Source organism: Terrapene carolina, unplaced genomic scaffold (assembly GCF_002925995.2).
Source record: "Terrapene carolina triunguis isolate 2854851 unplaced genomic scaffold, T_m_triunguis-2.0 Scaffold66, whole genome shotgun sequence".
Taxonomy (NCBI): domain Eukaryota; kingdom Metazoa; phylum Chordata; order Testudines; family Emydidae; genus Terrapene; species Terrapene triunguis.
The window spans coordinates 48,326,562-48,353,996 of NW_020664417.1; the positions used below are offsets into that span (position 1 = coordinate 48,326,562).

General features: G+C 42.2%; 1 protein-coding gene across 1 annotated transcript in view; it reads left to right on the forward strand.

Moving 5' to 3' along the window:
• The window catches only part of MTUS1 (microtubule associated scaffold protein 1), a 198,791-nt gene that overhangs the window by 73,316 nt on the left and 98,040 nt on the right, over positions 1-27,435 (forward strand). The window lies entirely within an intron of this gene.

Below are 27,435 nucleotides of genomic sequence, written 5' to 3' on the forward strand. Positions count from 1 at the left end.
AGAATTATTTAGAATTTCAGTTATTTTTTTTTTTTTTTTTTTTTTTTTTTTTTTTTTTTATGGCTTGTGCTGACATTTTTTTCTTTTTTTTTTTTTTTTAGTAGCAGCAGCCTCAGCGTATGTTACTGCATGCTGTGCTTGAATGGTAGGTTGCAATTAACTAGAAATGTTGGTATCAACTTGTGTGACATTGGGAAGAGTGACAAGAGGTTAAAAAGTGGCTGAAATTCTAAATAATTCTGTTCTGAGGCTTCTGTTTTGTTTAATAGTTCTTCTCTCTCCTATATTTCATACCAGTCCACAAACCTGGAGCTAGTTCTTACCCAGCCAGTTGATAGAGGCAGAATAAATCTTGGGTGGACATTCCCTTGTACGTAAAGATCTTTCCAACTTACTTGAACAGATTAATGGGGTCTTTGTGAAAAGAGAGAAAAGATCTGTGATAGGAATACTAAACTTGCCACTGGAGCATTAATGTGTCCCTTCACTAGAACTAGAAGCTTGTTGGATGCAACATAGGGTGGAAAGGTGCTACATGTCTCTGGAAGACACTACCACCTCCCAAATGAAGATTGGATGTCTTTCTGAAAGATGTGTTCTAGCTAACCAGAAGTTATGGGCCTAATGCAGGAATTACTGTGAGAAATTCTCTCTTGTTGTTCAGGAGATCAAACTAGATTACAAATCACTTTTGACCTTAATCTGTGGATCATATGTTAACTTTTACTAAACCAATACAAGGATTCCAAGTGTCTGGAATTTGATCTTGTATACAGGAGAAGAGAGGTGTTTTTTTTTTTTTTTTTTAACTTGTCTGCTTCCTTTCTTTGAGATCTTCTATTACAAGTTCATACCCTTGCCATGATGCAGCAGTTTAGCACAGTGACTTTGAATAGAGTTTTACTTTGGTTTCTGCAGTCACTTATGTTTTGCTAGTACTACTTTTTAGTTTCAGTGGAGTTCTGTGAGCCCATGTGTCCGTCAATTCAGAGAAGCAGAAGGGGTAATCTCACCAAGATTTAGCTATTTTGTCACCATTTGTTGGCAGTGGGCGCAATTAAACCTATGCATCTGGACTGGAATAGAGATCTCTGGGGCAGGGCCGGCTCTAGGCACCAGCGCTCCAAGCATGTGCTTGGGGCGGCGCTTTCCAAGAGGCGGCACTCCGGCTCCTTTTTTTTCCGGCCCTGAGTGGAGGTGAGCTGCGGCGGTGGGGGGGCGTGGCGAGGGCCGCAGGAAGTAACCCTGGGGGGGGGCCAGAGGAACCGCCCACCCCATAGCCGCAACTCACCTCCGCTCCGCCTGCTCCCCTGAGCGCGCCGCCGCCACTCTGCTTCTCCCCCCTCCCTCCCAGACTTGCCGCACGAATCAGCTGTTTTGTGGCAAGCCTGGGAGGGAGCGGGGAGAAGCGGAGTGGCGGCGGCACACTCAGGGGAGCAGGCGGAGTGGAGGTGAGCTGCGGCAGTGGGGGGTGCGCGGAGGGCCGCAGGAAGTAACCCGGGGGGGGCAGAGGAACCGCTCCCCCCCCAAACTCACCTCGCCTCCTCCCCCGAGCGCACCGCCACTCTGCTTCTCCCCCCTCCCAGGCTTGCCGCAAAACAGCTGATTGGCACGGCAAGCCTGGGAGGGGGGAGAAGGGGAGCAATGGCGGCGCACTCAGGGGAGCAGGTGGAGCGGAGGTGAGCTATGGTTCCTCTGGGCCCTCCCCCCAGGGTTACAAGCTGGGAAGGAGGGGTAGGAGGGGAAATGCAGTGGCCTGGGGGAGGAGGCGGGGCCGGGGATTTGGGGAAGGGGATGGAATGGGGCAGGGAAGGGGCGGAGTTGGGGCGGGGCCGGGAAGCACAGGAAAATTTTTTTGCTTGGGGCAGCAAAAAAACTTGGAGCTGGCCCTGCTCTGGGGCGGGGGGGGAATGTTGGGAAATGAGTTTCTCTATTCGTTTGCTAACAAGTGAGCCACACTTTGTACACTGAAATGCATAATTCATCACATGCCAGTGAAAGTTGATCCTCAAGTTAAAACACTTTATTTCCTGCCCTTTGGAATTATGGACCATGCACCATTTTGTGCTCACAAGCTTTTCTAATGAATTTTTTTTTTGCTTTTTCAGAAGCTTACTTTTTTGTTTTTCATTCTCATTGATCAGATTACATAGAGCTGTATCAAAGTGAAAAAAATTGTGTGAGGAATACTGAGGGGTTTTGTTTTGGATGTTCTGTAGTACAATTCTTTTACACTTCAAGGAAAAGTCACATGATCTTTCTTCAGAATTAACTGAATGCCCAATGCCAGCTAGTGCCATGCAGAATGAGGACCAGCATCTTTTTTTTTTTTTTTTTATTAGCTTGCAGTTCTTACGTAAAGCTTTTGTTCTGACATTTTAGACATCCGTCTTTGACTTAACTGTGCGGGTGTCACTCTTAGTGAAGACCAAGTGACATTTTTATTAATTGTCCGTATGCTGTATCTATGGCAGGGGTGGGCAAACTTTTTAGCCCAAGGGCCACATCTGGGTATAGAAATTGTACGGTGGGCCATGAATGCTCACAATGTTGGGGTTGGGGTGTGGTTGGGGCTGAGGACTCTGGCTGGGGGTTCAGGCTCTCGGGTGGGGCAGGAGATGATGGGTTTGGGGTGTGCAGGAGGGTGCTCTGGGCTGGGACTGAGGGGTTCAGAGGGCGGGAGGGGGATTAGTGCTGGTGTGGGGAAGTTGGGGTGTGGGGGCTGGTGGCTCGGGTGCAGGCTCCAGGCGACGCTTACCTCAAGCAGCTCCCAGAAGCAAGGGCATGTCCCCCCATCTGGCTCCTACGTAGAGGCGTGGCCAGGCGGCTTTGCTGCATGCTGCCCTGTCCGCAGGCGCCACCCCTGCAGCTCCCATTGGCCGCGGTTCTCGGTCAATGGGGGCGGCGCTTGGGGCAGCGTGCGGAACCCTCTGTCTGCCCTTACATGTAGGAGCCAGAGTGGGGCCATGCTGCTGCTTCCAGGAGCCGCGCAGAGTGGCCATCGACCCTGCACCGGAGCGGGGCAAGCCCCAGACCCCACTCCCCAGCGGGAGTTCGAGGGGCAGATTGAAATGGCTGGCAAGATGGATCCAGCCCACGGGCCATAGTTTGCCCACCCCTGATCTTTGGCATAAGGACCCTGTAATCTGCCAGATCCACAGAAAGTCTCCTACTGATAATAGGTTGATTGTGATCTTTCTGTGGTAATGAAATTTGTACTTAAGGAAGTTACTGCTGCATTTAACGTCACTGGAGGAAAAGAGACTTTTAGAATAGAGTTTTATCTTCTGACTATTTGCATATGTAGTTCACCCATGCTCAAATTGGGGGCATTATTTAGATATAAACTAATTGTCCTATTCATCAGTAGGGTGTTGATATCTGAGTTTCAGGCGCTCTACAGATTTGAGAAGACATCACTGCACTGGTTTTATACTTTGTTCATGTTTGGAAGACTTTTTTACAATCATAAGAACTAAATTGTTTTCAAATAAGGGTTTGTTTTCTCTGAAATCTAAATCAGTCACGATGAGCTTCAAACAGACTGGATTTTGCCTGAAGGCCAAGTGCTTTACAACACTGGCTTATTGCTATGCCAAACATAAAATTTACGTTCATTAAAGGAAGTTGTGAACTTGAGGTTTAACACCAGTCTCTACTAAGAACACAGAGCTTGTCAAATCTTTCAACCTGCTGAGCAATTTAAAGAAAACACTATACAAATAATGTGTTCTATTGCTAACGTAAATACTTCTAAAATTCTGAACTTGATTTAAAAAAAACAACAACCCCCCCTCCGTGTAACGTGAGTTGGAAAGAGGATGCAGCTAATTGAAAAGTACATTAACGTGGAGCATGAGTAGTGGCAAAATCTAGGGCTGGCTTGGATTCAGGTTCAGTTTAATTCAAAATTGGAACAATCGGGTTTTTGGTCATTAGCGAAGAACTGTTTTTGCTAGGACTCAGCAAGGACTTAATCTCAGGGATTTATGGGTACAATATTATGAATCTATTAATTTGTGGGGGCAAAGGGATTTGGCCATGATTAATTGGATTCATATGGTAATCACTGATATTTTACAGAAACTATAACACCTATTGCATTGGAGCTTAGCTGTGGGTTATTAAGGATGTTCCATGTGGTGACTCTTTCGAAGTGTAACTTTTGCCTAGATATGCTTATTCACCCATTAGCACAAAAGGTCTTGCTTATATTTAAAAATCTGTGTTCAGAGTTCTTATCTGCAGTATGGCGTACTTTTCCATTTAGGTATCTATTTGTAGAATTAAGTGACCTTTAAAGATCGTGAGTGAAAACAGCCATGACCTTGAGGTGTCCACTCTGTCTGCATTGATTGGTATAGACCACAGCTGAAGTGCTGGATTGGTGAAGGATATGTAGAAGGAGGTACAGAATTTAAGCCAAAACACTGTCTACTGTGAAAGTGCAGTTAAGGCATGACTCCAGTGCTATTTTTGTATATGTGGTGTGGCTACTGATTTGAGCAATCGTTTTAGAAATCCTAGATACAACTTAAAAACCTAATGTTAGTTCACAATAGCAATTCTGCAGATAGGTAGACTGCTATTGTGCCAATAATTGAAGCTGAAATTCTGAATAGAAAGTCCTGGCATTTAGATTTAGACACCAGTTCCTAAATCAGCGTTTCTCAAATGCGGCCACCGTGGCCAAATGCAGCCACCAGGGGGCTTTTCTTGTGGCCACAGCTGCCTGGGCTGTGATGGTGGGAGAGGAGGCCTTCAGTAGTGTTTGGGCCCAGCCCCCACCCCCCGGGGGGGAGACAAGCTGGAGGAGCAGGCAGCTAGTGAGTTCCTCACCTTCCCAGAGTCAGGATTCAGCCCTTGGGTGGTGGGTGGAAGGCTCTAGCCATAGGGCTTTAGGCTCCATTCCCAACAATATTCAGGTTACTCCCAGTCCCAAAGAACCAGTCACTTTTCCCAGGTCTTTTGCACCTCTGATCACACACCAAAGACAGTGCTTGTAGCCAATCCTACAATTTACTAACTAAAGATTTATTAAGAAAAGGAAATGAGAGAGATTTACAATGTTAAAGGAGGTAAATATACACACAAATGAGTTAGTCTTACGGTCCAGAAAGTAGTAGAAGCTGTTGTGATGTGCAAGCTCTATAAGTCCTTTAGGGCTAAGCAGCTTGGGGATCCTTTCCTTTTGCTTAGAATTATTGCTCTCTCCAAATTCCAAGCAGCATAATGACAATTTCTTCTTGACAGCGATTTTTATTCCTTTTCCCCCAGAGTTCAAGCTGTCATGGGATGAGTATTTGTCCCCTCTACATGGGTGGGGGGGAAAAATAAACAGTCTTTTCCGATGATGTTCCACAGTGGCTTGTCTGGTGTCTATAGGCCTTTTGTGGGGCAAGCGATGACACCTCTTGTGGTAAACTAGTATTTCACACTTGGTAATGCTTCTCTCCTCACTGTGGGGATTTCTAGTTTCATAGTAAACACTTTCATAGTAACAGAACGAACAGTTAACGATTACCTTGTAACATGGGATACAGATACAATAAGTGAGATTAATGTATGCAGCAACTCACAAGCATTTAATGAAGTCCAAACACTAAACACATCTCTATTAATCTAATACCAGTTTTAACAACACTAGAGCACAGGTGAGCCAGATTGATTTCCAGCTATGCATTTGTCAGTATTCAGTGAGGTCTAGGGGCTTTGACATAAGCTGGCACCAGGTCTGCCAGCATCATAAATACCAAATCAACATGGCACATGTTGAATGGATAATAGTGGCCGAGAGATCTCAAAATGTAATTGTAAATGGAGATTCATTACATAGGTGCTGGCTTGAAGTGGTTTCCATTATATAAGGGGTATACAGTTTGGTCAATGGTTCTCATCCCAGCCACTGTCAAAATTGTTCCAGCATCCCTGAGTCGTTGAGTGTTGTTTCGAGTGGAATCCCAAAGGGATTGGTTCTTGGCCCTGTGCTGGGTAATACTTATCACTGACCTACAAGAAAAGAAAATAATTCATTTCTAACACACAGACAGGGCCGGCTCCAGGCACCAGCCTGGCAAGCAGGTGCTTGGGGCGGCCACTGCGGAGAGGGGCGGCACATCCAGCTATTCGGCGGCAATTCAGCGGACGGTCCCTCGCTCCTGCTCGGCACGAAGGACCTCCCGCCGAATTGCCGACGCAGATCGCGATTGCGGCGCTTTTTTGGGGGGGGGGGGGGGCGGCTGGGGGCGGCCAAAATCCTGGAGCCGACCCTGCACACAGATTGGGCGAGTGGTAAATAACAGGGACAGGTCACTGGTGCAAAGCAATCTGGATTGCTTGGTGAGCTGGGTGCAAGAAAACTGAGTTTCAGTAAACCCAAATGTAAGCATGCAGGAACAAAGAATATAGACCATACTTGCAGCATGGGGGACTTTGGGGAAGCAGTAACTGTGGGGAAAAAATTGGGGGGTCATGGCTAAACACGAGCTTCCAGTGCGATACTATGGCCAAAAAGGCTAATGTGATTCATGGGAGTATAAAAAGGGACTCTTGAGTAGGAGTGGAAAGATTACATTACCTCTGTATTTGGCACTAGAGTAACTACTACTGGAATGTGGTGTCCAGTTCTGGTGTCAACAATTCAAGGATGCTGATAAATTGGTGAAGGTACAGAGAAGAGCCATGAAAATGATTAAGATTGGAAAACATGGCTTACAGTGATATTCAAGGTGCTCAAAAAAAGACAGTCAAGGGGTGATTTGATCAGTCTACAACAGAAATTGGGGAACAGAAATTTGAGAGTAGAGGGCTCTTCCAATCTAGCAGACAATAGTATAACAAGATCCAGTGGCTGAAATAAGACAAATTCAGACTCAAAATAATAGTTTTTTTTTTAATAACAGTGAGTGTAAATTATCATTGGAACAACTTACCAAGGGCGGTGGAAGATTCTCTATCCTTGGAACTTTTAAATCAAGATTGGATGTTTTTCTAAAATGTGTTCTCTAGTTCAAACTGGAATTGATTCAGGGAAGTTTTATGGCCTGTTATACCGATGATCACAATAGTCTCTTCTGGCCTTATCTATGAATTGAGATGGGGAAATAATGGATCATTTCAGTTCACTGGCAATTTTGAAAATGGAATAATTTTGGTTTGGGGTCAGCAAACTGAAAAATTAGTTATTCACACACATCTGCTGTGTGGTACAGCTTATGTTGTGAGGTGCAGAAAAGGCTGCTGACCCAGGAACTCCTGGAAAGACTGCAGCTACTTTAGTCCTACAGGTTGCAGTATATCTGATTAACAGCAGGGGACATCTGACCCTGCAGCAGACCATACACGGCAGTGGGGAGAAGTTGCAGAGAATACAGACTGTATGAGGCTATTCAGGTCAGCCAGCCCGGAGTCAGAATATAACAGTATCTTTGCACACTCCTTCATGCTTCTGCTCCTGCCTTTCCAGACCCAGCTTCAGTTAAAGACTACTTCAAAACTGGATTGATGGGTGCTGATTAGGAGGGGGGGGGAAGAGTTTTTGCCTAAGACCATCAGGTGGGAGGGGACTGGTTCTAAGTAGAAGGTGAAGAGCATGGTGTGTGGGTATATGAATGTAGTAGGGAACTAAGTCAATTTGTGAATGAGGTTGTGGGTTAAACTGGATATGTGAAGGGAGATGGTAGTGTAAGAGGGAGGAGGAGAAGGGACTTATAGAGCAACAGTAAAGTGGGCATCCCATCCTGCCCTCGTGTGTAGTGTCCCAATTTTTTATTCTGAAAGAGTACCCCTTTCTCTTCCCACTTCTTCACCAAAAATACTCATGTGACCATCTTGTCCCAACCAGTGCCACAATTTGAAAGAGAGGATCAATCTGCAAGGAAGAGTATGGTAGAATACACATTGCTACCTGCAGCTCAGCTCCACCATTATTTTGGGCATCAACCACCACTGGGGAAGACCTACTTGTCAATGGTAAATAGATTCTTTGTTTGAGAGAGGGAGAGCTAAGAATTTCTGCAGAATTTAAGCTTTTGTTTTAAAAAAATATATATTTTCTGCCTTATGGATGTAATAACTTTCCAAATGTAAAGCGATGCAGAGACGTATTTCTGACCATGCAAATAGCTACAGTATCTCAGATACAGCTTAGCTTTCAAGTAATAGTATAACATTGTAATACTATTCAGAGTTGTGGGTCGCAGTGGAACTGACAAGAAAACTTTAACCTCATTTTTCTTTTGCTTAGAATAGCAGTGAGCTGTTATTTTCCATGTACAATTATAGGGTTCCCCTCAAACTGCATGTTTTCTAAATTTCCACTGGATTTCTCTGGAAGAAAGAGTGCTGCGTATACTGCAACAGGCAGAAGCACTAATATTAGGTTAAAACATGAAGCTTGCACAATTCAGCTAGAGAAATCTCAGAAGAATTAAGACAGAGCTCCTGTTATTGCTAGGGAATTAAGACTGTCATAGTTACCAAGCTAACTGCACCTCTGACTCCTCCTGGTCTCTCCAAGTGCATCCTGTCTCCAATCTCAGGCTTCTCGCTTCTATTGGGGTGGAATAGTATGACTCTCCCACTCAGACCACACCCTGGATTGCAGTTGCCTGTGTATCAACCATAATTTACTTCAGCAGGTCTGACAAGGTATCGTGACCATGCAATTCTGTTCCCTCCAGGGCAATAACAGTGGTAATCAGCAACCGAACAGCCTCCTTAAAGCCAAGTATTAAGAACAGAAGCCTCTTGGTGAAAACTTTAAGTATTGGTGAAAGCAAATGTTAAAACATACTATCTGAAACTGTAGCTTTTCAGGTGTGTAACCATCATCTGCATGGGGACTCTGGTACAACTAGCTCCCTATAAACTTTTCTCCCTGTCAGTGCTCACTGGCAAGTACCTGGACAACCTCTGGCAATTGACTCATCTTTGGAGGAATCGAGCCACTTTTGGATCGAGCTACCTTTGATCTGGTAACTTCCAGCTCTGGCAAAATAATGTTTGCAACTGCTTGGAGATAGGCTCCTTGAAGCTATCAGTGTGTGTTTTGCATGTTTTTATCTGAACCCTGTGTATCGCATTTGTGCACAGACCCCACTGAATTATAGAATAATAGGTGTATAGATCAGTGTAGTAGCACATGAAATTCTAATAAACCAATATACAGTAACTTCCCTTCACTGATCTGATTACCTACAGTTTTTATAAAATTGTGACATGGAAGTATTCATAACTTTTCGTATCAGCTCCCTGTATCTCACAAAAGTGTCTCCATGCTACCTCTTTCTAAAAGAGGTGGACATCTTAAAAGAATATCCTGAACAAGACTAGTTGGAAGATGTCCTCTGAGGGTGTATAAAGCATGTGTTTACAATTATGACCTCTTGGCTGCTTTGAGACTACACTGAGATTAGAGGATATTAATCAAAATCACTTTGCCCAAGATTCAACAATCCTCAGTTTAGCAGCAAGCTGCCTTTTAGACATTTCTCTTAATGAAAGTTGCATCAATGTAGTTAAACCAGTGCCACTTTGTGCATGGACTCGCAAGCAGATTTAAACATGGTTTAATATTTCACTTGCCCAAAGAAATTTAATTAACTTTAAATTGATGTAATGTATCCACACAAAGGTTTGCAGTTATTTAACTGCACCGATAAGAGGGAGCGTAGACCAGCCCTTGGTGACAGCAAAACTGAAGGTATTGTTCCTCACCAGCAGCTACACCAGGCACACCTACCAGTAATTAACTTCAGAGGGTCAACACAGTTGACGGAGGTCTCTACTCTTGAATTGCACATGTGGACTCAGTTGGAAAATCTTGATCGCATCTTTAATACTTCCCTACCTCACAGGGTGTTGAAACTAACTTTGTTCATAAAGCATGTTGAAATCTATGGATGGAAGATAAATCCGTTTACCACTTGGGACTTTATCCTGAATATTCAATTTCAGAAGATTTGTTGACAAACCACAGCTAACAGAAGCCTTATTTGCTTCTATATCAGCTAGGTTTACGTAATGCTAATAACTTGTTTGCAAGTTAAGTGTAGTTGATGGCTTTTTAGTGAATCTGTGCTCTTTCCTTTCCCAATTGTTGTTGTTGGTTTTTTTTTTTTTTTTTTTTTTAAGTGTTAACTGGAACACAGTTGAGAAACATTTTGCCTGGCTCTACTACAGTTGAGGTGGTGTTGGTAGGGCCTAGCCCTGTTAGTCTCTAATGACCAGCTACTCTACCCAGGAAAAACAGAAGCAAGACTTGCTGGTATCTCTGCTGTCCACCTCAAGTCAGCAGCCCTGTCCCATTTTAAAGGTTTCTTTGTTCTTGCATACATTCTTTGCACCTCTTCTCTGGTTTTGGTTTCATCCCCTTTGTTTTTATCCTCTGCTGTGTCCCGTACTTTATTCTTATTCTGTGTCCTGCTATATTTTGCTCCCTGTCCTTCACTGGATAGCAGAGGGCTGCTCAGTAATCCTCATGGTTACCCTTGGGTTTAGACTGTGCGTGTTCTCGTCACAAAATGCCATCTCTGTTTGTGTTCCTTGCAAGTGGAAGGTGACCAGTGTAAATCTAGTATTCAGCAGCATGCATTTTTATAATTCATATTCATATAAAAATGTGCTGTTGCAAAAGGAAACTGACAATCAGGGTCCAAGACACCCTAAAAGGAGAACAGGAATGTTGAACCCCTAAAGAATAAGCAATTGCATCAACTGATTGTACAATGTTGTTGTACTATAAAAGTGTATCGAGCAATGTCTTTTGCTGATTAATATAACTGTGACATGTATGGATTAACACTATATATGAGGAATTATGGACACTTACAGATACTATGCTTTTAAAGTCTCTGATCAAACAAGAAAAACAGGGTTTTTTCCCTAGACAGGTGGGATGGTAACGATCTCCCTGTCTCTAACATAAATTAAGCAATGGAAGCCCTATTTACATAGGGTCAACAGGAGGATTGTAAGTCAACAGGAAGAGAACAGCAACAAGTCATCCTGACTCTGGGGACAAAACAGTGAGTTTTCAGAAATACAAGGAGAAGCATAAAGCTATTTTGGCATCCATCTCTTAAGAGACAAAAAGGCCATTGCTCTTGGAATTCTGTGAAAGGTGCATCCCTCAGCCATGTGGGCTGAGGATGCTGAAAACTGATTGTGAGAAATTGCCTGAGACCAGTAGTCTAATCTGTTAAACTTTAGACACGAGAAAGCATGTTTTATTTTTGTTTTGTTTCTATTATCCTGGTTTCCTAGTAAATCCTGTTGGACTACTGTTCTCTGCTTTCTAGCTTTCAACTCCAGATTTAAAAAAAACAATTTTTTTTCTGTTTGGCTATGTTACGGTCCTAGAAATCTGGCGGCATTTCTTTCTACTTAAAGGTAGAATAATTTAATAATTTGCATCATAAATGAGTGGAAAAATATAAATCTTTTGGGTTATTTAAGTACATACTAAGTCAGCATGTTGTGCAAGGACTTGCATAATGGTGGTTTACAGTAGTGTTTGAATCAATCCATTATCAGATTACAGCTGAAGCTAGAAATACTGGTTTCTTGTTGAAGTCCAGAGCATGTCATATACTAAATTAAGATTAGTACTTCTTTGAGTTTATCCCAGTATACTGAAATGTGCAGAGCCAGGCCACAAAACGGAATGGTACTTAGGAGCCTTCTAAATATTAAACTGTTTGTACAGAATAGCATTATTTTCTGTGGACTTGTAAGGACTTACGTATGGATGTAGTGGTATGTTCGATGTATATTAAAAGAACCTTTCTGTTAGAAAACATGAAACCTAATTAAATAAAGTTGGGATAAATTCAAGTCAATTAGAAAATGGTCAGAATGGAATCAGAATTAGATGAATGAAACAAGTCTTGATTATATTGAGGGGGGAGGAGAACTAAAATATGCCTTCAGGAATATTAAAGTAATTTTCTCCTTAACAGTCTCTGAAGTACAATTACATGATCTGTGACATTACTGGGTGATATTCAGCTTCGGGACCACCCACTTTCCCCTCCTTCTCCTGCTAGGTCTTCATTCCCACTGAGTCGGGTAACAGATTAAGCATGAACAGTGTGATGTAATTCAGAGGCTGCTGGTCTTCTGAATCACTAAGAGAAGGTTTTATTCTGAGGACAAGCTTTGTTTCTGCAACATCTGGTGGGGAGAGAGGCTGCCGGCAGCATTTGCATTGTGGATATCTGCTTTCTCACGTTTTTATTTTGTCTGTGAATATGGAATGACAGTGAAGGAATGAGGAATATTTGCTTTCTAATCTTGTTTTCCTTGCCAAGTATAGCTTGGCCTCAATCACTGGTGAATTTAAATATATAGTTTGTGACAGTATATGGAGGCTGTTTCTTGCTTGTTTGTCTTCCAATTGCTCTGAAGACATGTTATGGTCCCCGAAATTTTCCTTATCCAACATGCGTGTGCGACTGACTGCAAAGGGACTGCTCCGAAACCTTCGACTTCCTTCTGGGTATAGGAAAAGCACAGTTATATTTCATACAGGTTTGTGTTTTTAAACCCTGTACTTAGTGTGTTCCTGGGGGACATCTTGTTTACCTCAGCAGCTGCCTATTAATTAAAATATATTCTGGGCATGAAACATTTCATTTTTCATAGAAACCTAAAGCTTTTATAGAAATCAAGTCCCACTTTATAAAAGTGGACAGTTTGATCTTGGATTTCTCATGTGGGTGGGGTGTGTGTGTGTGTGTGTGTGTGTGTGTGTGTTTGAACTGCTCATCTGGAAAACATGTATTCTATTTGTTTATGGAATGCAAAATTGGAATTGACACGTTTCTCCAGATCCTGAAATAGAATCTGGAAATTGGTCACCATTAGGTTCTCTTTATTATTTTTATGTTATGGGTAAATACATACTGTGATATTTTCCCTTCTCTGCCCCTTAAATGCGGGAAAAGGGTACATAATCATATTGTGTAGCTTTTTCTTGAGGGTTATGTAATTTTGCCTGACTACAATGTATCTTAATATCCCTGTTAGATATAAAAATATTTTAGATATTTCATGGTTTGTAAGTAGGGAGAGTAAATTTCATGCTTAAAGAAAATCATTTTTAATTTTAGCCCTAATATCAATGTGATTGAAAGTACAGATGTTTTCATTCATATGACTCTAGCTACAATATATTGTAGCAAAAATATTTTAAAATTTTCTTAAAGAAATGCAATCTGATTTGTCTTCAGTGAATTTTTTCCTAAGCAACAAGTCACATGTTTTTAATCTAGTAAATATACAATATATAAATGATTATGGATGCTGTTGAGTTTTTTTTTTATGTGAAATTCCTTTTGTGGAACAATTGCTATATGTATGGTCTATATTAGCCAGGGGAAAGTAAAAAAAAAACAACAAAAAATCTTCTCCCACCCCTACTTTATTTGTCTGACCTATCTTCTCTCCCCTTTCCCCCCCCAAATGTACGTTTGTGCAGCTGCCTGTATCTAGTTTTGCCTCCCAGGCATCTCCTTTCTCTCTTGGCCACCATTCATCTCTTCTAACATCTCGTGGAATCTCTAGGTCTCCTTGACAGGCCATTTAGCTCTACTAGTCACTGTTTTCTCATATCTCCTGGCATTTCCTATGTCTGCTTACATTTTATCATGGCCTCTTTCCTCCTCTATCCATCTCCTGGCAAGTTAATGTCTGTCTCTCTCAGCTCCCACTTAATGTTAAAATGGGTTAGGAGGTTGAATGCAACATAGAATCTCCAAGCAGACTTTCATGTATGTAATGTAAATCATAAGATAACTTTAATGTAACTTGATGTTGCAAAACTCTTAATGGATAAATTTCCATATCTATTCCACTTATCTGAATGTTACAATCTGGTGTCTTCACACACGTCTCCAGAAGTACAGGTCTAGCAATAATGTAAGAAATCACAGTCAATCTTAAACTTATTCTTTATTGGTTACTTGAATTTGTATATTTTAAAATAGTAAAATATACCTAAGGTCCTTTGTTAGTGGGTTTTTCTTTTCTTTTCTTTTTTTCCTCCCTGAAAACTTCCTGGGTTTTACAAAGGGTATTTGTTTTTACTGATTTTTTTTTTTAACCCGAATTTTGGGATTCTTACTTGTGGACAAGAAAATCCAATAGATTACATTAGATGTGTTTATATTAATAAATTAGACTGTGTAAATGCAAGGCTGTCCCTTTAAAGTAAGGCAATGTAGTGCAAGATATTCTTACACAGGTGCAAATGCAGGTGTACATACTGTTAATTTAGAGTTTATGGAAAAAAATAATAGCAGTAAACTGATTTTACTTTAAATACACATTTGTTGCTTTTTTCTGTCTTCCTGTCCCCCAATATTAACCCTAGTATTTATCCAAATAACTGAGTTATTTTTGTACTGATTTTCACTAGTTTCTTTTTAATAAATACCAATAAATTCCCAGGAAACATTAAACAAAAATAAAGGGCCTTGAATATACCCAGTGAATCTATAATTGTATATAGTTGTAATCAATTTAAATTTCCAGTATCATATTGCAGTCTTAAAAAAAAAAAATCTTAAATTAATTGTTAGCATTAAGTGGACATCTGAATAAAATCTGCCTCCAGATATTCCTATTCATAAAAACTATTGAATACAGTACATGAAATATATTGCTGGCCACATGTCCTAGTTAAACAAACATCCCTATAAAGAGGTTCTGGCTGTCTTTCATGCTTTCAGGTATGACCCACAGCCATTGGAATGGTAGTCAAAGTTCAGCTAGACCATGCTTCTCACTTTTCTCATCTCTTGTCACATCAGTGTTTCTGAACAAACAGCAGAGCATATAACTGCACCAGCAGAAAGGGTGACCAGTGCTAAATGTGTGTTAAACTAGGGCACATTCAATACTAGCAAGTAGTATATACATTCATCGGCACTTTACCACTGTTAACACAGCATAATATATTGACAATTACGTTTTTATGTAACTTGAGAGCAGTTACAGCTTGTGTGGGCCACTTACCCTGAAATAAGGGTGACAGCATAATAAAATTCATGCACATGATCATCCCATACATAACACTGATTTTTCAGATAATTGGGAATAAGCATATTTATACTGCTGCAGCATTAGCAAGCATGTCTCCTAATGCAGTGATTTCATTGCATTAAAAAAAAAATAAAAAAAAATTAAGTTCCTCCCTGGGTCTCACAGCATGCCCAGGTGATCACACTATATTTTCATAGGGTGGACTCAGTTTCTATTAAAACAATCATGGACCCTTCCCAGTTGCAATTGCATAGATGTCTTTCCTTCCCTTTAATGAGTGCAACATTCTTGTGACTGCTATGCTAATTGCTTATACAGCTGTATAAAGTAATATATTTAATATGAAAATAAAGGAGACCGTACCAGCTGACATGCCACGTCTTCAGAGACCACCAGCAGTTCACAGATCAGATTCAGAACCTCTGGGAAAATAGGATTTAACTTCTGTCATGAGGAACAGTATCAGAATTTATTCACAGATTTGTAATGCTCTATTTTCATCCTCATTTGTGAAAATGTCTCTCAGCAAGCCATTGTTCTTTTTACAGTATGTATGCATACTGTAGATAACTTAGAGATAATGTGAAATCTGAAGTCTACATGCATAGTGTGACCTTTTAAAAAAAAAAAAAAAAAAAAAAAAATTCATCCTTGAGTTCTCTCTCTGACATTCTTATTAAAATAAGGCATAGATTGAGTAAGCTAACAATCTTAAATAATTGCAAAAAAGTCTTAATCAGCATGTGTAAGTGAAGAGGAGTTAAATGTGAATCATCCTTTTGATATTTCATCAATGAGGAGGGAAACGTACTTTTTATATTACTGAGCTGTTTAAGAACATGTTTAACCAAAACAGTGAATAGAAGTGATCTTAAGTACTTAATGCTCTTCATGCATGATTGGTGTGACAGATTAGATCAGCATCTCTGGGTGGCTGTCACCTTAAGAATGTTGGAGAAAGACAGTCTTGGACCATACATATATTCTCCTTCCTTTTTTACAGAAACATATAAAGCAGTAAATATGACAGAAGGACCTAATTATGGTACCTGAGAGCAAAACTACCGTGGTTTGCAGTACCATAATTTTTGAAGGATTGTGGGTAAAACTACACAGTTCCTTTTATTATTCATATACTTTGAGTCTCGCAAGTCTTCACAAAACAAAATCTTAGTATCCTGCTTTTGGCTTGCTTTAAAAAAAAAAAAGAGAGAGAGAGAAATAAATGGTACGTGGCTGATTAATTGACCTGAAAACATGACTTCTCATATCAAGACAGCCAATGCAGTCCTATCATGACAAGAATTTCAGATCATTGCAACCCTAAAAACCTTTCCCCCTCAAACTCTAAAATAAGCAGACAAATCAATACAGACCTAAGACCTTTTTAATCAGGCAGATACCATTTGTTTGTACAACCTAGTTTTTAAGACCACTCATCAAGTGTTATGGTCCATGTGATGTGGGAATCGATCAAATTATTAAGGGTAACAAAGCAGTGCCTTCAAAGCACAATAACACACAAGCTCCAGAAGGCTTATACCTTGGAATTGCCATTTAATCTGAATATTTTTTTTAAATCAACTTTCCTATAGTACTGTTCTTTTTAGAAATAACTAAAACACAGAATAGTCAAATGACTGCAAAGTCATTTGATACAGTAGCAAGGAGCTATAAAAAATGCCTCTGGAACTGCTACAAGAAACTAACTAAATCCAAAAGCCTACCAGAGACCGATTTAGTTTAATATAGCAGAAATGATGCAACCTGTACATAATGATAAATATTCATTTCACAAGACAAGGAAAAATTGAAAAACAGAATACCACTCTAGCAGTAACTATAGAGCAAAATCTTCAGTGTAATCCGTATGGCATACTTATTTGAACTCAAAAGCTAGTATAGCAGATTCCAAATTGTCATACACATCTGTTTCAGAGTGACTCAGCCATATTTATTGGCACTGTGTTGGGTAAAAATCCTATGGAAACAAATACTAATTATTCTTAAGACTAGTATCATGTATTGTATTCTGTAATGACGAAAAAGCACCAGGATAACTTTTATGGTGAAATCTTCTCAGCACTACAGATAACTGCCAGTCCTGATTATCTGTTTTGGCAACCATACAGAACCACCAGTCCTTTAATTTCAATCCCAAATGCTTGAATAAAATGGACAATACAATTTGACGCTGTTATCTACTAACACTTAATGTTTTTTATCCTGCCTATTTTAACTTCCGTCCATACCTTCAAATTACTTTTAAGTCTGTGCTTAGTCAGTTTAAGGTCAGCAGGAACCACCCCATCATCTAGTCTGATCTTCTCTGTATCTCAGGCCACCAACAGCACTTGCACACTAAATCAAAAATTGACCAAAATATTACAGCCCACAGGAGACTTCTGTGCTACAGGCAGAGAATAGGGAGGACTCATGTGTGAGGCCCTGCAGTGGCAGAGAATTGGGTATCTCTCAATCAGCAAGTGACCTGCGCTCCATGCTGCAGAGGAAGGGGAAAAAACCCTCAAGATTACCAACGGTCTCATCTGGGGACAAACTTCTTCCTCACTTCCCCCCTACATGGGGCGATCAGTTAGACCCTGAATATATGAACAAGAGCCAGCCAGCCAAGCAGCTGAGAGAGTGCTCAGAGCACTGGGCCATACTATCCAATGTCCCATCTCCAGCTATGGCCATCTCTGATCCTTCAGAAAAACCCCAGAATACATGAAGAGGCAGGGGGAGGGGAGGAATCTCTGCCTGACTGCTAGAGGTAACCCAATCTGATTTCCTAACAAGCTGCCTAAACATGAAATGACTTAATCAGTTATTTATTTCATATAAAATACCTGATCTTTCATTTTACTATTTAAGAATTCAATGATTGACATGAATGCCCCATTTAAGCTTCAGGTTTAATCGCGGTAAACTGAGTTGAAAGCTTTGCATAGTGTTGTGGAGAGCTAGTAACTTTCCCATAGTTATGGTTGTAACAGCTGTTCATTATAAACCCTATTTTGCATCTTTTGTAAATTTGGCTTATTAAACGTGTTTAGACTGAATTGCCATATTTACTATGGCAGTAAAGGAGTGTGTTTCTGAAAACGTTGTCAGGTTTTGTTCCATCTCTTCAAAGAATTATTTGAAACTTTTGCTTTTGTCTACTGTCTCCTACTAGCTCCAACAGCTTGTAAACTACCCCCTCAGACTTTCAGTATAGTCCCATCTCATGCACTGGCATAATTTGAAGAGATAGGTTGTAGTAAAGGGAAGTTCTTTGTAGTGGAGAGTTTTGGACCCAAGCTTATTCCTATTTAAGTCAATGGACGTATTTGGCCACAGACTTCAATGAGCCTCAATTTGGGCTCTACATCTAAATATATTGTCCTTAATTGGTTGGTTTCAGCTAAAAGAACATGAGCTAAAGGAAGATCTCCATTAGCTGTCACCTATAGATTTATCTTCAAGTGGTTGGAGTTATAAATTCATGACCACTTCCATTGACAGCTGTGGCTTTTTATGGGGAGGAGCTGACTTCCATAACACCTTCCCATTTTAAGGCTGACTTTTGTTTCTCTCTTCTCCCCCATAAGTTGAAGTACTGAGTTTCCCCTTGAACTTCTCAAAACTGAAAGGAAACTCCAGGATTTGCCAAATTACTCTTCTTGCTTTTCCTGCCCACTTTGAGTGCCGCTCCCATTTTGGCAGTGGGAGAATGTGCCCAGGTCTGTTCAAGATGAGGTCACTGAGGAAGATTTTAACCTGCCAAAGGATTATATAGACCATTTGACACTCTCATAAGTCTACTCAAATTCCTGCACTTAGTTACACTAGTTGTAAATCGGGGGATAATGCTTGTCTGTGTAAAATGATTAGAAGGCTATAGAAAAAAGCACTAAGTGCATTACTAGCTGCATTTTTTCAGATGTGGTAACTAAAGCAGAGAGATGTTCAGTTGCTTAGCAGGAAGGTCTAGTTTTGGATGCTGGCTGTGGAACAAATGATAGTGGGTTCTAGTCTGTCACTTAATGGGTCATGATTTTTAGTACTTCACCAATATTGGAATAAAGCAAAGCTGTCATACATCTGGCTAACTTAACCTCAGACGTGATGTGCCCTTCTCCAGTGTGCCTTGAATGAGATGAAGATCCACAGGAGCCACAATTAATTATCAGCAGCACTCAGACCTTTAACTTGGCAATATGGTGATGTGCCAAATTTAAAAATGTTTTATTTATCTGCATAAGGAAACATGAAATATTTAAAAGAAAATAGCCACTAAAGCAAGGCAGTAGTTCTTATTCAAGTATGATTTACTGTGTAAATAAAAGTACAAAAATTCATTTTTCTTATCACAAGAACCTTTATTATGACTCTCAACAAATATTCACCCATAATCTCAAAATGCGTTTTGTAAAGCTTGTAATTATGTATAGGATAATGACACACCTTGGTCAGCCCTGCATAGTTGGTTGTTTAGCTGAGGCTGTGGGGTTTTTATGTCTGGGGAGAAAAGTGGGGTTTTTTTGAGAGCAGAAATGGGGAAACTTAAATATGTGGCCCCTTTTTGTATGTGGCACATGGTTGGTTTGTTACTGTGGCTCTTAGTTGTGTTGTATTTTTAATTATCTATGAAGTGCACCTGAAGTGCACTTCTTTGACATTAAAGTAAAAAATTAATAAAACTGATATTTTGCACTCTACTTCCTAAAAGAGTAACTTAGGTGCTAAAATCAGGGGGGAAAAAAATACAGAAAGCTCCAGTAATCTGGGGATTCTAATTAGGGTTATTGTGTGCACCAAAATGCATTTTGTTTCCTTGATACGAACAATATATATGTGTTTAAGCAGCATAAGATTTATTATATAACTCTAAGTTTCCTTGCTTTCTAGCGTTTGGGTTTTGTAACAGAGAGGTAACCATACCACTTAGCAATCTTAATGGCTTTTAAATAAAGGCTTTTAAAATTTTCAAATTCAAGCCTTCGTCATGCCAGTGGTGAAATCCGTACAAGTGAGCCTGGTATCAAAGGGCAGATGACTTGTGGTATTAGGAAAACAAAACATTTCTATTACCAACCTGCTCGTTTTAATTTTAACTTTCTACAGCACAAAGAAACAATTCTTTGAGGAAAGTGATGCCCTTTAGCTTCAGTGCTGGACCATGATAGTTGGGGTACTTGTAGCTTGATTTCAAGACCATGATGAATTGGTTCATTGTTTTGTAGTACTGTTAGCAATTTGAACTTTGTAGGCACACAAGCCTTGCATTTTGAAACATGTAATACTGGTAGAGTAAGAGAGTTGTCAAGTTACTTGTTGACTGAAGTAGATTTAACTTGACTTTAATCAGTCAAAATCTTGATGCATAGTGTCTTCTCCACCTGTAGTACTTTGGGGCTGTTACTGGATGGAATGGGACCATATGAGCCATTACTTTCATTACAGGTCCATGTCACATGATAAGTGCAAGAATCACTGGTGTTGTAGACCAGTGTCATTCATTGGGTACAGAGGTTTTAATTCACAACCTGCAAAAGAACACCTACCCCTCATCACTGAAGAACATCAAGTGGGGGGCGGGGAGGGTATTGGTCTTATAGTCTACCTTTTAATGCCTCTATGGGTAGACAAGGTGCCAAAGCTCAAAATGTCTTCACCTGGACCTTCACCAAATACCATGCTGTATAGCTGCCACTTTGGGGTAAGGTGACCTAAAAAGACTGTGGCAAGGCAACAGATTTGCAAGTTGGACTCTTTTGGAAGAGGTAAAGAAAATCAATATGGCTTATGCTTTGGAGACTGGTGTAGTCAACCTGGCTGATTTCCAATTAGTGGTTCACAGAAGACAGATGTCCATTCTGATTTAGTCCAGTTGCTTTGATAGATGACAAGTTTTGTTCATACTTGTTACCCATAGCTGAGATGGAAGCAATCTTATTTCATTAGTTCTATTCATTTCTCTGTTGTGAAACAGTCCTATTGGATCAACTGTTAAACTGTTCTGAGGGCACTGGTCTTTCAGGTGTGGTTATACAGGGTTCTGAGCTACGTCTTTTCAATTCAGTGTGTATAAGGCTACTAGAAGAGATACTGCTGACACTGCAGCATGATTGATTAGATGGATGGAGTGGCCAGCATAGGCGCCAATTCCATGGGTGCTCCGGAGCTGGAGAACCCAGGGGGAAAAATTGGTGGGTGCTCTGCACCCACCGGCAGCCAAGCTCCCTACCCTGCCCCCCCGCCCCAGCTCATCTCCGCCTCTTCCCCTGAGCGTGCGGCGTCCCTGCTTCTCCCCTAGCTCCTAGCGCTTGCTGCTGCAAAACAGCTATTTCGTGGTGGCAAGTGCTGGGAGGAAGGGGAACGTGGTGCGTTCGGGGAAGAGGCCGGGGCGGGGATTTGGGGAAGGAGTCCAATAGGGGCAGGGAGGAGGCGGAGTTGGGGCAGGGACTTTGGGGAAGGGGTTAGAATGGGGAGTGGGGTGGGGCGAGAGGGGACACAGCAGGGTGGAGTTGGGGCGGGGCCGGGGGTGAGGGGCGGGTCGAGCATCCACTGGTGCCGGGAAAAGTTGGCGCTTATGGTGGTTGGTCTGTTAGATTGACCTGCAGATCTAGATTCTACTTCGATCAGACCTGGATGGTGCATAGTTAGATGGAAGAAAAAACATATTTGAAATATTCATGAAAGCAAATGCAGAGAATTGTCACATTTGGTGACATTAGCACTATCAGGCTAACTTAAATTGTGACCCCAGGACCTCTTGATGCCAACTGCCAGAGGGCAAAGGAGAATGTAGGGGTGCAGGGATCCCCTGGGTTCACCAAAAGAATGGTCTCCAGTGAAAGCCTATGTCACACCAGTGGTTGTAATCATTGCAAGATGTGTGTATGGAAAACATGTGAGCAGGGGTGTGAGTCTGTATATTCTTTGAGTGATGCCACATGTCCATTCCACTGTAGGTTTGCGTGCAGACTTGTCAGAGGTTGTTCCTTTAGGTGATACCCATCAGAGTGGCACAAGCACATATTGCAAGCAGGCATAAAGGGCGGAGCTGCCCCGATCCTCTCCTCAGGTCTTTCCTACCAGCTGTTGGACTTCTGCAAGTCTTGTGGTCTAGTGTGAAAATAGTGGCCTTTTAGTTTCTGTACAGTTGGTTAGTGTAGTTTTAAAATTTGTTGGTGTGGCTCTGGCACCCAAACTGGCTACTGGACCCGGTACAGGAGATATGCTGCATGCTCTAGGTTTTGAGTCCTGCCACTCTTGTCGTTAAGCAATGCTATCAGCAATCCGCACCCCAGCTGCCTTAAGTATATGGGGGAGGCTCATGTAAGTGACAGATATAGCATCTGTAAGGGCGTTAAGCCTTGCTCAAAAAGGAAAAATCAGTCTGACTTGGATATCTCCTCCTGGAATTGGCTCTCTGTGCTCCATCTGAACAATTTACCTCAGTCTGGGTACCAATCACCTCTGCATCAATTAGGGCTTGTCAACGTTTAAAATGCTGCAGTGGTGCCAGGGTTCTCCCATTGGTGTAGATATTCCACCTCCCCAACCAAAGTCTCCTGTTGACCTAGCGCTGCTTACACTGCAGGTTAAGTCCGTTTAACTGCATGGCTTGAGGGGGGTGTATTTTTCACACCTTAAGTAGTATCCTGGCATAGACCAGGCCTTAGTAGTGTTCCTCCAGCATTACTGGTACCAAAGAGGAGGCACTGTAAATCAGACTCAGACCAGGGTCATCAAAGGAGGTGAAGAGGTCAAGCTCCTCTAAAGACCTGAGTGCACTCAGAGGACACTTACCGGAACATACTTCTAAGCAGGGGCGGTGGTTGACTCCAGAGCCTAATATGGGCCTGTTGATGCTGACTCTTGAAATATCATCATTGGGATCACATCATGTCCCAGTCCTGCAGGCTTCTTTTTCAATACCATCTACTTCAGAGGCATTTGAGGCTGAGAGAGAGTTGTTGAACCTCTTGGTATCACCATCACGGGCAGTTCAGGAGTCTTCCCCCGCACCAGCACCCATCTACCGACATTATCGGCTTCACATCTGCACTGTGCAGGTCCAGCGGTTTTGGCCGTTAGTATACTGATTTTAAGACTGTACCATCACAGAGAAAGCCACAGATGATCTCCCCTTTTTTCAGAGTCTGAATCTACTTCACTGGTACCAACAGGTAAAGCCCTACCAAGTTTGAAAGAAGAGGATTCTTCTTCATCAGACTCTGAAGTGGACTCCTGGGTGTCCCAACCTAGCTGTTGTTTCCATCAAGAATATACTATCTGCCCACCTTGGTTTCAGCCTCCACATCAACACGGTGCTTGCAGAAAGGACCACTGGGCTATGCACAGCTGGGGACTGAGGTCACAGTGGTCCTTTTGGAACTCTTGAGGGTTCCCCTTCAATTGAGTGTCTCCACATCCACCTTAGCCAGCTGTCTCCTGCCCATCAGGAACACTGACTGTTAGCATCCCCACATTCACAGGGGTCAGCTTCTAACTTCCTCTGAGGTGCTCAACCTTCACTCAGCCCCGGGCCCTTCTCTCCCTCCCCCCAAGGCCCCACCCCGCCTCTTCCTGTCCCCACTCTGCCCCTGCCCTGCCTCTTCCCTACTCTTCCTGCCCAGTTCCGCCCCCTCCGAGCATGCCCCGTCCCTGCTCCTCTCCCTCCCTTCCTCCCTCCCAGTGCTTCCTGCATACCATGGAACAGCTGATCCATGGCAGGCAGGAGGTGTTGGAGTTGATCAGCAGGGGAGAGCTGGCTGCCGGTGGATGCTAAGCACCCACTAATTTTTCCCTGGGTGCTTCAGGGCTGGAGCACCCACAGAGTTGGCACCTATGCCCACATAGGATACTGAATCTGCTCAGTATCATTCTCACAAGCATACATGAGAAGAACAGGGACTGGACCAGCCACCAGTACCATTGGCATCCTCTTCATCATCTCCTGATGAGGCAATTGTGGCAGATCCTATTTTCTCATCTCCTAATGGTTTCAGGCCACATCAGAAGTTGTTGAAGTGGTTGACTTTGACCCTGGATATCCACCTAGAGGAACTCCAGGAAAAGTCCAACAGTCTTGTGGACATTTTTGTCATCAGTGGTCTGGGATAAGATAGCTCTGCTTATTAATAATGCTATTTTAGAATCCACCGAGCTTCTTTGGCAGACCTCTGATTCCCTGCCACTTACAGCAAAAAGGGTGGAGAGGTGGTGCTATGTCCCCTCTCAGAGATGCTTGAACCCTTATAATTATCCCCCTCACAGCTCCCTTCTAGTGTTGGCAACCAATGAATGAGAGAGAGAGACACAGACACAGGGTCACCAGGCATGAACCCCATTAAAAAAGCCAAAATGCTGGACTTATTTTGGAGGAATTTTCACAGGCAGGCTACAGCTTCATATTACAAACCAGCAAGTTTAGCTGGGGCACTATAATTTTACCCTGGGATACAGTTCTAAAGTTCAAAGACAAGTTCCCAGATTATGCAAAACAGTTTTAGACACAATCAAGGAGGATAAGGTGGTTGCCAGAACAGTGCTGCAAGCTGGTTTGGATGCAGTAGATTCTGCAGCTTGCAAAATGGCCTCCACCATCACAATGAGGTCCTTCATTGGTTGCAGAGCCCAGGAGCTCCCATTTGAAGAGGCTTCAGACAATGCAAAGTTATCATTCTAGGCTTGAAAGCTTAACCTCTCATGATAGAAGCCTTAGACTGTTTTACTGGGCATGCACTGATGCAGTCCAATATGCCAAGTTGAGTTTGACTGCTACAAGGCTGGTTGGCTGAGGTATATTCTCCAAGGAGGCAACACAGACATATGTTCGTGCATGAGCCATAACAGATCTTATTCCTCCTATATTGGTGGATGGATTCAGCCAATGTCTGCAAGGGAGTTCCCTTTACCCCACCTCGACAGTCCCTTACATTAGTCACTGATGTCTCGGACCTGGCTTGAGGGGCTCATTTAGGCCCCCGCAGGCCCAAGGTCTCTGATCTCCCCAAGATCTCAGTCTACACAGATATCAGGGAATTGCGAGTTATCCTGTTAACTTGCATGGTGTTCCTTCCTCACATCAAGGGAAGAGGCATGTTGGTGCTGACTGACAATACAACAGACATATTTTATGTAAACAAATGGAGGGATGCCCAGGCTTCACTGCTCTTTCAGGAAGCAATTATGCTTTGGAACTTCTGCATCAGCTACTTCACTTTTGAAAGTGGCCCACTTCCCAGGAGCTTAGACTGTGGTGGCAGATTGACTCACTAGGCTATTTATCAATCCTTACAAGTGGTCCCTTCACCCAGACATAGCAAGGTCCATTTTCCAATGCTGGAGAACTCAAGTGGATCTGTTTGCAACAAAAGACAACAGAAAATGTCAACAGTTTTGCTTCTGAGCGGGCCACAGCCTGAATTCATTGATGGAGGTTTTCCTGCTGTTGTTGTCAGAGTGTTTCCTGTACACTTTCCCTGTCCCTCTTCTGCCTGAGTTCTGTGCAAGGTCAAGAAAGACCGGCTCATCTTATGCTGTTTGCCCTGGCATGGCCCTTCAACTACTAGTTTTCAGACCTCTTACACTTATCTATCAATCCACTGTCACTCCTGCTTCACACAGACTTGATTTCATAGACACTCAACCACATCCTCCTCCCTTCATCTAACAGACTGGAGGATTCATGGTTAGCATCGGCAGAAGAGTCCTGCTTTAGAGAAGTTCAGGATGTGCTCCTTACCTAGTTAAATACCAGAGGTTTTCCATCTGGTCCAGATTGAAAGGGGTTTCCTCATCCTCGTTTCTGTTTAGCATGTGCTGGACTGCCTTCTGTCCCTGAAACAGCAAGGATTGGAGATTAGTTTGATCAGAGTACACCTACTGGCTATATTGGCATTCCATCTACCTACTGATAACCGTTCTATTTTTCCAACTCAGTATCTGAGATTTTTAAAGAGCTTGGACAGGCTATTTCCATAGGTACATATCCCTATATTTCCCCCATGGAGCCTGAATCTAGTCTTAGCAAACCTGGTGGGGACCACCCCTCCCCCCCACCCCACCTTGAAACTCTAGCAGCCTGTTCTCTGTTGCACCTTTTGATGAAAATACCATTTTTAGTAGCCATTACATCATTCAGCAAAGTAGGGGAGTTGAAGAACCTAGTACCAGATCCTCCATATACAGTTTTTGGGGGACAAAGTCTACCTTCATTCTCACCCAAGGTTTCTTATGAAGGTGGTTTCCATTTTTTTCATATTAACCAAACCATCTTCTTCCCAAAGTCTCATGGTAATAAGGCTGAAGGGAGACTGCACTCTCTGGAAGTTAGAAGAGCTTTAGCGTTTTATCTGGAACAGACTGAAACTTTCAGGTCTTTGACTCAATTGTACATTGCTTTTGTGGACAGAATGAAGAGCAGTCCTGTTACCACTCAGAGGATATCATCTTGGATATCCAGTTGTATTCACCTATGTTACCATTTGGTTAATATGATGCCACTGAATAGAGTGTTGGGTCATTCGACTAGGTCCCAAGCAACCTTTCTGGCTAAAGTTCCCCTGTTAGACACTTGCAAAGTGGCAACCTGGTCATCACTTCACATGTTTGAGACCTAACATAGTGAGTGGCAATCTAGAGATGATTCTAAATTTGGACAAATGGTCTTCCACTCCCTGTTTAAATAGACTCCGAACTCATCTCCAGTTGGGACTGCTTGTGAGTCACTTACAGTGGAGTGGACATGAGCAATCACTCAAACTGTTACTAACCTTTTTTGTAACTGTTTTTCGAGATGTGTTGCATGTGTCAATGCTACAACCCACTCTCCTTTCCCTCTAATCAGCCTTGCGGTAGGAAGGAACTGAAGAGGGTAGGGGGCAGCTCTGCCCTTCATGTCTGAGCACAGTGTGCAAGGCAATAGAGGGCGGTTGTTCCACCCTGACAGGTACCGCTAAGGGAAAAACTCTCTGACAAATGCACACTGGAATGCATGCACACACCTACAGTGGAATGGCCATGTGCAACACATGTCGAACAACAGTTACGGAAAGGTTAGTAACCATTTTTACTAAAAATTACCTTCTCTAGGTCTGACTTAAGACAGATCACCAAAAGGTAAACCACACTCTCCTACCAGGTGTGGGGAAGAAATGCTTCTCACTCGGGCTGGTCACATGTAAATGAAGTATTGTATCATTCATGATAAAAACCCATTTACAGTCTGAGTAAAATGCTAATCAATAGATTACAGGTGTTGGAGGGAAAAAATACAAATAGCAGGAGTTATCCTGTTTATGGTAAGATGATGTACTTTTGAAACTATCTCTGGAGTACAGATGAACCCTCAGGTATTCCTTCAATCTGTGAGGGAAAAGCAGCCAGTTG